This window comes from Penaeus monodon, unplaced genomic scaffold (assembly GCF_015228065.2).
Source record: "Penaeus monodon isolate SGIC_2016 unplaced genomic scaffold, NSTDA_Pmon_1 PmonScaffold_10447, whole genome shotgun sequence".
Classification (NCBI taxonomy): domain Eukaryota; kingdom Metazoa; phylum Arthropoda; class Malacostraca; order Decapoda; family Penaeidae; genus Penaeus; species Penaeus monodon.
The window spans coordinates 2,501-12,379 of NW_023639101.1; the positions used below are offsets into that span (position 1 = coordinate 2,501).

General features: G+C 39.2%; 1 pseudogene; it reads right to left on the reverse strand.

Moving 5' to 3' along the window:
* Positions 1-221: 221 nt before the first annotated feature.
* LOC119568660 lies at positions 222-9,749 on the reverse strand (annotated as a pseudogene).
* Between the last annotated feature and the right edge of the window lie 130 nt (positions 9,750-9,879).

Sequence of the window (9,879 nt, forward strand, 5' to 3'; positions counted from 1 at the left end):
GTGTGTGTGTGCGTGTGTGTGTGTGTGGGGTTTGTGCGGGGTGTGCATGTGCATTTGTGCGTGTGCATGTGCATTTGTGCGTGTGCATGTGCATTTGTGCGTGTGTGTGTGTGCATGTGTGTGCGTGTGCATGTGTGAATGAGTGAGTGAGGTGAGTGAGTGAGTGAGTGAGTGAGTGAGTGAGTGAGTGAGTGAGTGAGTGAGTGGTGAGTGAGTGAGTGAGTGAGTGATGTGCGTGTGCGTGTGTTTCTGTTGGTGGGTGGTGGATGAGGGGGTGCAAGCATGCTTTTTGTGGGGGGGGGGGTGCATTTTTTTCTATCTTAGTACAATTCAGTTCTTAACTTTTTATGAGCTTAAAGAAAAAAATCTGAATTTATCATCATATTGACACAAGGCCTTGATGACAGTGGTGGCCTTGCCTGCAAGATCCACTCTGCCTCCCCTCGACACTTAAAATCAGGTCACCTCCACGTGGGGAACACTGACGACCTGTAGGAACATAAAAACACGTTAGAAAGATTTACTTTATTTGCATAAATAAAAGTCTATAACATTCTGGTCTGACATATTCATTTACTTTTTTTATGAACTGTATGGGGTTATCTTATCAATGTTCATCTAATTAAACCCCTGTTAATTAAAAATTTGCAAAATTATTTATTTTTATAAAAAAAGAAGTTATATGAACATTTCATATGAACTAATTAATAGCTTTTATAGAAAAAAGCATGGTTGTCATATCAAGAGGGGTAAATTAGATAAATTATCTCTCAGCACTTGCATGTACTTTTAATAATGTTCAAGCTTTGTAAAAATAATATAACAACATTCATAATTAGACCATGTAAATAATATTTTAAAACGGGTAATCATAATGTGGAAAAATATTAACATAAACCTAAAAGGTATTCCTAGAATATATTTCAATAAAAAAAACTAACAAGAAATATGTAAATATAAATGACTGTGTTTGAAAAATAAATGAGATGGAGAGATTACATATTTTCCATTTCAGAAATTATCCATATTTTGTGCCAAAAAATAAATTAATTCAAATATTGCAATAGCCTATTATTCTACTGAATCTTCCAACTTGAGAGTGCTTCTAAGGAACAGAATAATGCTATGCATGGGGGTAAGTGACCATTATTCACCCCACTGGTGCCATGTAAGGAAATACACTGTCCACTTTGGTTTTGTTTTTATGAAATTTATTTGCAAATAGATGGCTTCATAAGTGCTTTGTCAAAAAGAAGTCACTTACTTCCTTGATTTTTCCAGAATTTTTTAAAATTTATTTCTATTACAACTTCATTAATACTGTTGTTTTATCAAACTCAATATCATCATTCTTGTTATAACATTGTTAACTATAATAACTTATTTAAAACTCTTTTTCCCAAATTTCAAGGACTAGGGTAATTTTTTTGAGGTCAAGTTGCCAAGAAATTGACTCCTTGGTGACTGAATGCTTATGAGCATCTGTGGCAAAAAAAATTAACAAATAAAACTTAGTGGACAGCGCATATATATGTGCACTCCTGGCATCAACACATTAAATTGTATTTTGACTCACGGGCTCAAACACAAAGTATATCATTTTACATTCAGACTATTCCTAAGCTTCTGGGTTGAGAATTTAAGCATTCCTTTACCTAAATCAAATACTGAAAAATACTTTGACTTTCTGTAAAAAATACCTCAGTGAAAAATTTTTAATTATGCTCATCATATATATGCTGGGGGTGCTTCATATGCAAGGTAGGTGAAGCGATGGTGTGGCAGCCTAGATAGTGTTAAGTGCTTGCATGCCTTCTCGCTTGCAGCTGCAACCCCGGGCTAGCCTATGCGAAAAGGAGCAGCTCTGCATAAGCCTCCCCTGCCACTTCACAGCCTCTCCATCATCGAGACTTCTGGGATGCCTCCTCGTGTCCACCCATGGGTAACTGGGCACCATGCAGTCCCAGGCTAAACTATGGGGGATCTCGGAGCAGCAGGAGGCCCCAGAGGTATGGAGCTATGGCCCACCAGCATGTAGACATGCCCTGGCTTCGTACCAATTCCTGCCCTTTAGCCACTCTGGGGTAACTGGGCGCTCGGGGGAGGTGCGCTTTGCCAGCCCCCCTCCCCCTAGAAAACTCACCGGCAACTACCAAATGAATGGATACACTAGGGGAGGGGTGCTGTCTCTCCCCCCCACCAAGCAAGGTAGGTTGTGGGTCCTGTTTTGGGAAAAGGGAAATATCCCGGGGCCCCAGATGGGAACAAAAGTTACTTGTCCCACCTGCACCTTGGCAGGTGCCAACCCACCATGAAGCTTGTGGGGCAAAGCCCTTGGGAACCCCACAAAGGAGGAAGAGGGGCCCCACAGCCTGCTGACTCCCTTAATTTGGGCAGCGTCGGCAGGGGTGGCGAGGTGGTGTGCACACGGAGTGACCGCCCAAAGGCATAACCCCAGGCAAGCTTTTCCAGGAAGGCGTTTGGTTATCTGATCCTTGCGGCAGGATCACGGAGGTGAGAAGACCCTGGCAGTGGCACAATCAGTATGGGTAGGTACACCTACTACTGGTCAGGCCGCAGTGATGGTCATCACCTCCAGGGAGTAGCCATAGCCATCTCCAGCCGACTTCAGCTCTCGGTAGTTGAGGTGACACTGGTTGATGAGCGTATTATGGCATTGAGAGTGAAGCATCCTTTTGGCTTCATCTCTATATACGCTCCTACTGAGGTTTGCAAACTCTATTTGAAAGAGGTGTTCTATGCCAAACTCTCATCTGTGGCAGATAATTGCCCCCAGCAAGATATTCACATTGTTCTGGGCAAGTTCAATATGGTATCCAGCTGTGACCGAGCTGGCTATGAGATGTCTGTCAGCTCCCATGGCTTGGGAGCTAATCTCACAGCAAGAACAGCCTCTTTTTCCACGACTTTGCTAGGTCCCAGAGAATGGGGGATCTCTGGCTCCTGGTACCAGCACTCCAACCCGCATCCCTTAACATGGTATACTAATTCGGGTACAGTGGCCAATGACATCGACCACATTCTTGTTAGCCCCCGATGGAGGATCCTCCAGAACTGTAGAGTTTACTGGAGTGACGAGTTCTGTGGTATTAACCATAGGCTGGTTGTGGCTACCCTACAGGTCCACTTCAAAACTCATCATCCTCCAGTGGCCACTCTAGGGGGTTTCACTTTAACAGACTGAGGGAGGAAGTGTGCCCATGGGTTCACCATGGCAGTCTCTGACCAATTCCACAAACTTGACAACCGACCACCCAGTTGTTCTGTGGGAGTTCTTCAAGCGCGAAACACTCGTAGCAGCCCGGAGTCCATTGGTGTACACCTGAGGGCAAAGCAGAATTCCATCTCCCTGGAGACACGGAGGCCACTGAAGCGTGTCGCATGGCTCGGCTGAATGGCAATGATGTATTTCTTGGTAAAAGACCTTTGCCCTGCCTAACAAGCCCTTTAGAAAGCTGAATTCAAAGCCCTCCTCCCAGATGACTGCAGTCCGATCAGTGGATGGACAGATCATCTCAAATCATGATGGCGTTCATGAACGTTGGGCTGAGTAAATTTTTAGCAGTTGTACCAGGTAGACCCCCAACAGTTAGCTTCGATGCAAGCGATGTTACAATACCTGTGCAGAACCCACCCATCAAAGGGAGCCTCCTACCCTAACGGGGTTTAGGATGGCAATTTCCAAGCTGAAGTCTGGGAAAGCTGCTGGCATATGTGATATTGCTGTTGAACTTCTAAAGGCTGGAGGTGAACCTATGGCTCGGGGCTTACATACATTCTTGACTGCCATGTGCAGTCTGGTACCATTCTGACCTTTGAGGGGCATGGTCATCCCTCTCTGGAAGGGAAAGGGTATCGTTGGGACTGTAGCAATTACTGTGGCATTACACTGCTCAGCCTACCACTCAGCTTCACCCACAATTCTTCTGAAACAGATCCGTGACCACCTACTAAGGCAACAGAGACCGAGCAGTCCCGGATTCACTCCTGGCAATCCACAATAGACCGAATACTAGCGCTTCAAATAATTGTGGAACGCCGTTGTGAGCTTGGTCGTGGGTTGCTTGCAGCCTACATCGACCTCAAGATGGCGTTTGACTTGGTGCATCATGAATCGCTATGGGAGATTCTGAGACTTCCGACACAGATTATTGGCCTAATAACAGCCTATACTGGTATTGAAAGTGCTTTAAAGTGTGGGGGGGGTCTATTAAACTTCTTCCCTGTTAATTCAGGGTGAGGCAAGGCTGTGTCCTTGCACCAACACTTTTCAACTCCTGTATGGACTGGATAATGGGCAGAGCTACTACCCAAAGTTAATGTGGACAACACTGGGGAATATCAAGGTCTTAGACCTTGACTTTGCCGATGATGTTCTATCCTATCTGAGTCCCTGGATCACTGGTGGCAGCTCTTGATGCATTTAGCAATGAGGCGAAGCACTTAGGCCTAGAGGTCCCCCTGGATCAAGATCAAGATTCAGGACTTTGGGGTCTGTTAGGGAACCCGTTCAGTCGATCCTTCTTGCAGCAAGGACGTTGAAGTCACAGTGAGTTTTACATACCTTGGTAGCGTAGTCCATATCTTTGGGCTGTCAGACCAAGAGTCACAGACAGATCGGTCCCGACAACAGGAGCCTTGAACTTGATCAAAAAGAGCATTTTTGGGGATGTTGGTACTTATGCAAAGGACCAAGCTACGTGTCTTCAAGGTCTTGATACTTACAGTTTTGGGTCTATGGAAGCGAAACCTGGATGCTAACTAGTGCCTAGTCTTTTCGCCGGATCATGGGGGACAGTTGCAGGAACACGTGTTCAACCGACAGATACATTATGAGACTGGCATGGGACCTGTTACTTGCATAGTCCAGGATTGCCAACTCAGGCTATATGGGCACCTAGCTCATTTCCCTATGGATGACCCTGCCCACCAGGGAGCCCTGGGGGGAGGAAGCCTGTGGGACGACCCAGGAGGTCATGGCTTGGGCAGCTTGATGAGACCCGTCGCGAGGAATTAGAGATGGGCTGAGGGCCTGCCCAGTGACTTGCCGTGAGGGACCCTTGTGTTGGAAGTGAAGGGTGGATGTGGCCATGCACCCCTGTCAGCGTTAGCCCCTTGACGATGATGATGATGTTCACAGAATGAGGTCAGCATTGTTTTGCAAAGTATTAAGCAAATTCATGACTCGTATTAAGCATGTATACTGCATTTCTTGATCTTAAATCTGCCTCTGATTTTGTAAAAGAAAATGAACAATGGGCAGATTTGGTATTCTATGGTTAGTTGTAAAAGTGGATTCAATGTATCTGTCAGTCTCATATGCTTTTGTTCTTTTTGTGGGAGTAAAGAGAGTATATTCAAGGCAGAATACCTTGACCTATGTTATTCAGTATCCTAATATACTACTTTAAGGTAATGAGTCCATTATTTGCTATGCTCACAGCACTTGTATTAAATCCTCATCTCTGGGGGTCACTGTGGTACACTGGAAACTTGCACAGCTCAAGTTTTTTGAAGGGTATCAGCCTCTTTTTTGGTTTATAAAACTCCTTTGAAATAAGGCATTGTACTTAAGCAAGGGAATCTGTGATGCAATATAAATAAGTGACAGAATTATGAGCAGGCATAATGGGTACCTGCCCAGGGGCCTCTACATCTTTAAACCCTGAAAGTAATGTGATTTTTTTTTTTTTACCATATATACATTAATTATGATACAAGGAAAAATATGGGTTTATTATATCAATCTTAACTAAGAAAAGATCCCACTGCAAGAAGCACATATTAATCATTGTTATTAGTATAGGTATAAAAAAGAAAAATAAGTATCCCTTCATTTTTGGATGCCTGAGGTTTTCTATGAAACATATTATATACAAGTGTATAAATGCAACTACTGGTTCTGTGTAGCTAATACTGTCTGCATCAAACATAATTTTTCTAATACCATAGTTTGCATAATTAAAAAATCATTAGTTACTACAAGGAGTTATTTTTAAAATCTGTTTTTCTCTTCTTATGAATGTTTGATTAATTGCTTTTTGTTTACAAGTTTCTAGCAAGTAAGTCAGAATAAATGTAGAATACCTCTGAGTACATATTTTTTTTATATTTCAACTTGTGTTAAAAATTGTGAAGTGCCTGCATTTTATATTTCTGTACACTTGTGGTGCATTGGTGCATCGGTCATACAAAAGCAGCAGAGTGGCACATCCTGTAAGATCTTCCATGGCTAGACTATAGCATCTGTTCAACAAAATCTACCTATGATATGCTTTACTGAAATAAATTTACAGGTTTCAACCTTCTGTAATATGAATACACATGACAAAATATGCATGTGGAACAGTGAAGTGGAAATATTCACTTTGATTTTTATTACAAATACGAATAAACACTGCATATTAGTGCAAATATGGTCACACACTTGCCTTGCAAGGTCACATGTGATAAGAAAAGTATGGTTAACCTTTAATATATCTAATGATTGATTTCACATAGTATTATAATCTCTAGAAAGAAACTGAACGATATGATAATTTCTCAAGAGCCTGAGAACTATAGCATAAAGCAATATAACACTGTTATAATGCAACTGCAAGAACTAGGCTTAGATACAGCCTGTACTAGCAGACTGGTGAATATGCAAAATGAATGAAATTTTTAATGTAAAATATAAACGAACACTTGTACCAACTCTATCTCATAAAACAAAGCAAAAGGGTTATTCTGGCCAACATGCATGATCTGATATATAGTAAAAGTAAAAAAAAATTCTTGTTCAAATTCCCAAGCATGACAAATAAAGACTAAACAAATAAAAATAATTATGAGGTATAAACAGCTATGCAATTAACTTATCCCAAACCCAAATGGGTATTACATAATGACTATATACTGAAAGTATCAAAACTGCAGTTAAGAAGGGTAGTAAATAAATGGCTAAACAAATAAGTTTCTATGGCAACAAAGATGCCTTTGATTTTAGGAAGTAACCAAGAAGACAACCCACCAGAAGGAAGAACTACTGTTAATTTTTGGATCAACATGAGAAAACCTCTATTTCATAAGTTCTAGAAGCACAACTTTGCTTTACATAAAACTGTAAAAGAAGGATTACTTGTTAATGGAATAGAATGAACATAATTATCCACACCATATAAGAAAATTAATTTTTCCAAATCAGATGTTTATTGAAACATGAGAGCAAATGCAATGTACCAAAACAAATATTTTAAAAAATGCTATGAATGAAAAAAATGACAAATTTGCATGTAAGAATGCCAATATTGAAATGTACCTTATGTTTTCTAATAAGACTTAAAATCATAAAAACAGGCAAAACTTACATCTCAGGTTAGATATTCCCAACTGTTTAGACCAGAAGGGGCCTAAAACAGTATGTGCAGAACCTGTAAATCAAAAGTTATAGATTGTATTATCATAGTTTTGTTACTGTTATGAAGCCCTAATCCATTACTAAATACACTTACCATTGGCCCATTGGTGCTAGATGCATGTGCAGTGTATTGTGGCTCTGTTTTACTAATTTCACACATACATGACTTCAAAGGGCTTAGTCCACCAAACAGTTCATTCCTAAGCCTCACTGACTTTACTTCTTTACCAAATTCTCAAAATTTTTAGGGAAAATTTTCTTACTTCTATTACTGCTCTTAGCATTATTAAAGTTATTCAAATCATCACCATGGGCACTGTCATTATGATGATGCTAACAATGATTGTAATAAAAATTAAAACTTGAAAACTTTTCTTTCTGAAAATTCAGGAAAAGGAGTAAATAGATCAGGTTAGGTAGGACTACTCTTCTGAGACTAAATGTTTCTTAAACCTTCTACAAGCAAACAAGATCAATAAAGCAAAACTACAGCATATATTCCTAGTGTCAATGAAATAAGATGCTGTCAGGCAGTGGGTTTTACGATGTCCATATATATAACATTTACAGCACTACATATGGTTATGAAAGAAATGGAAAAGTAACAAAAGAAAATAAAAAATAACGTAGTGTTGAAATTAAAAATAATTATGTAAACATGAAAAAAAAAATATATATCACAAGTTGAGGAAAAGTAGTAAACACGTCCATTATATCTAAGTTGATGTGATGCGTTGAGTTTGTGTGAAGGTGGTCTATTGGATTTTATATGGTACTCCCAGCCAGTTTATTCAAACAACCATAAAAGTAATAATGAAAAAAAAGAGAAAGAGACCCTACCATTATACTCAGAAAAAAGGGGATTCAAAGTCTTAGTTGATGCACTGATTTTGCAATGAACTTCTGAAGGGCAGGGGAAACCACACCCAATGTGAAAGCAATAATTCACAAGTGACATGTGTGTTTTTTTAATTATCATAATTACAGCAGTTATATTTACAGCTAATATTTATGATAATATCTATCAGAAAAACAATAAAAATGAAAATAATTAATAAAATATAATAATAAAAACTATGCAAACCACAAATATCATTACTTTACATATTTGGTCACATCTACAATATTCAAAGCCTCATATTTACCCGAAACAGGATCTTCTGGGAGCCATTCCAAGGTGCAAAGTAGCGAGAAATGCAGTGGTATAGCTGACTGTCCTCTGACATCTCTCCTTGCACCCCACCACTGAGAGTAACTAAAACTCCTTTGACTAATGATCCATTATGAAGACTTAAAAATGAGGGCAGCATCTGGCTTTAGACTTTCCAAGTCTCTCCTGAAAAAAAATGCAGCATCCAGTCAAGTGATCAAATATCTATTTATATGCCTGTAATAAAGTCATATCACGGTAATACTATGCAGTTAAAATTTCTTTCAATAAATCCTTTGCGCACATTAATCAGGATCTAGATCTTTATGATCGTACAAACAATAATAAAAAGGGATACCTAATAAAAGAAATGCTGGGACTATACCAAATTTTATTGAAATGGAAAAATTGCATTTCCTAAAAAAATAATATGCATCTTCAGTACATCATAATTAAATTTTTCCCAATCAAAAATATTATGAAAAAAATTTTTAAGAATTCTTTTATCATGTTTATTCTATCTTACCTGGTAATGAGCTATGAAGCTTCACTAAAGTTTTTTTTGTTGTGTGTGAAAGTAAAACAGTATCTATATGGAGATCATTAACCACTCCTTTCACAAGAACATTTTTAAAACAGTTCTTTGTTCTGCTGTGAGAGGCTCTGGTGGATTTTCTGGGAAATCCAAAATAATGTTGCTGCCATCTTTTCGGGCAACTAACACACCACTCTTAGTTTTAAACTCTAATCTGTTGTTCCTATTCCTGTAAATAAAACACAATTTTAATATACTGCACCTTGTCAAAAGAAGTAAGTAAAGTAAAAGTAAGCAAGAAAATCTAGTGAAATTAGAATCATACTTAAAAGTCATATAATTCTGTTTGTTTATAAAGCAACAAAATTTAAAACTCCTGAATGTCTAACCCAAATTATTAGATTTTCATAGTTATTCAAAGCAGAACTCTAACCCTGATTACCTAAACTGTTGAATAAAGTGTGGGCAGTGGCCAAGGTTCATGGCCACAAAGGGGTACCCTTCATTGTTGGTGGTGAACCCCTGAGGGTAAATTGAGATGTCGTAATCCATGGTTCGGTGTCATCTCCTATGGGACTGACATAGGCTGTCTCTGAGAGGTTGAGTTCTGCAGCCAAATTTTGCAGTGTCTGCTCTTCTAAAGGCTTAAAAAAATAAAGAAATTTGATTAATATTTATTTATAATCGTAATGATAAAAACAGTACATCAGCTCTCCAAAAAAAATCTTTCATATAAATTTCCTCTAGGGGGGGCACCACAGAAAGCTGGGTTCC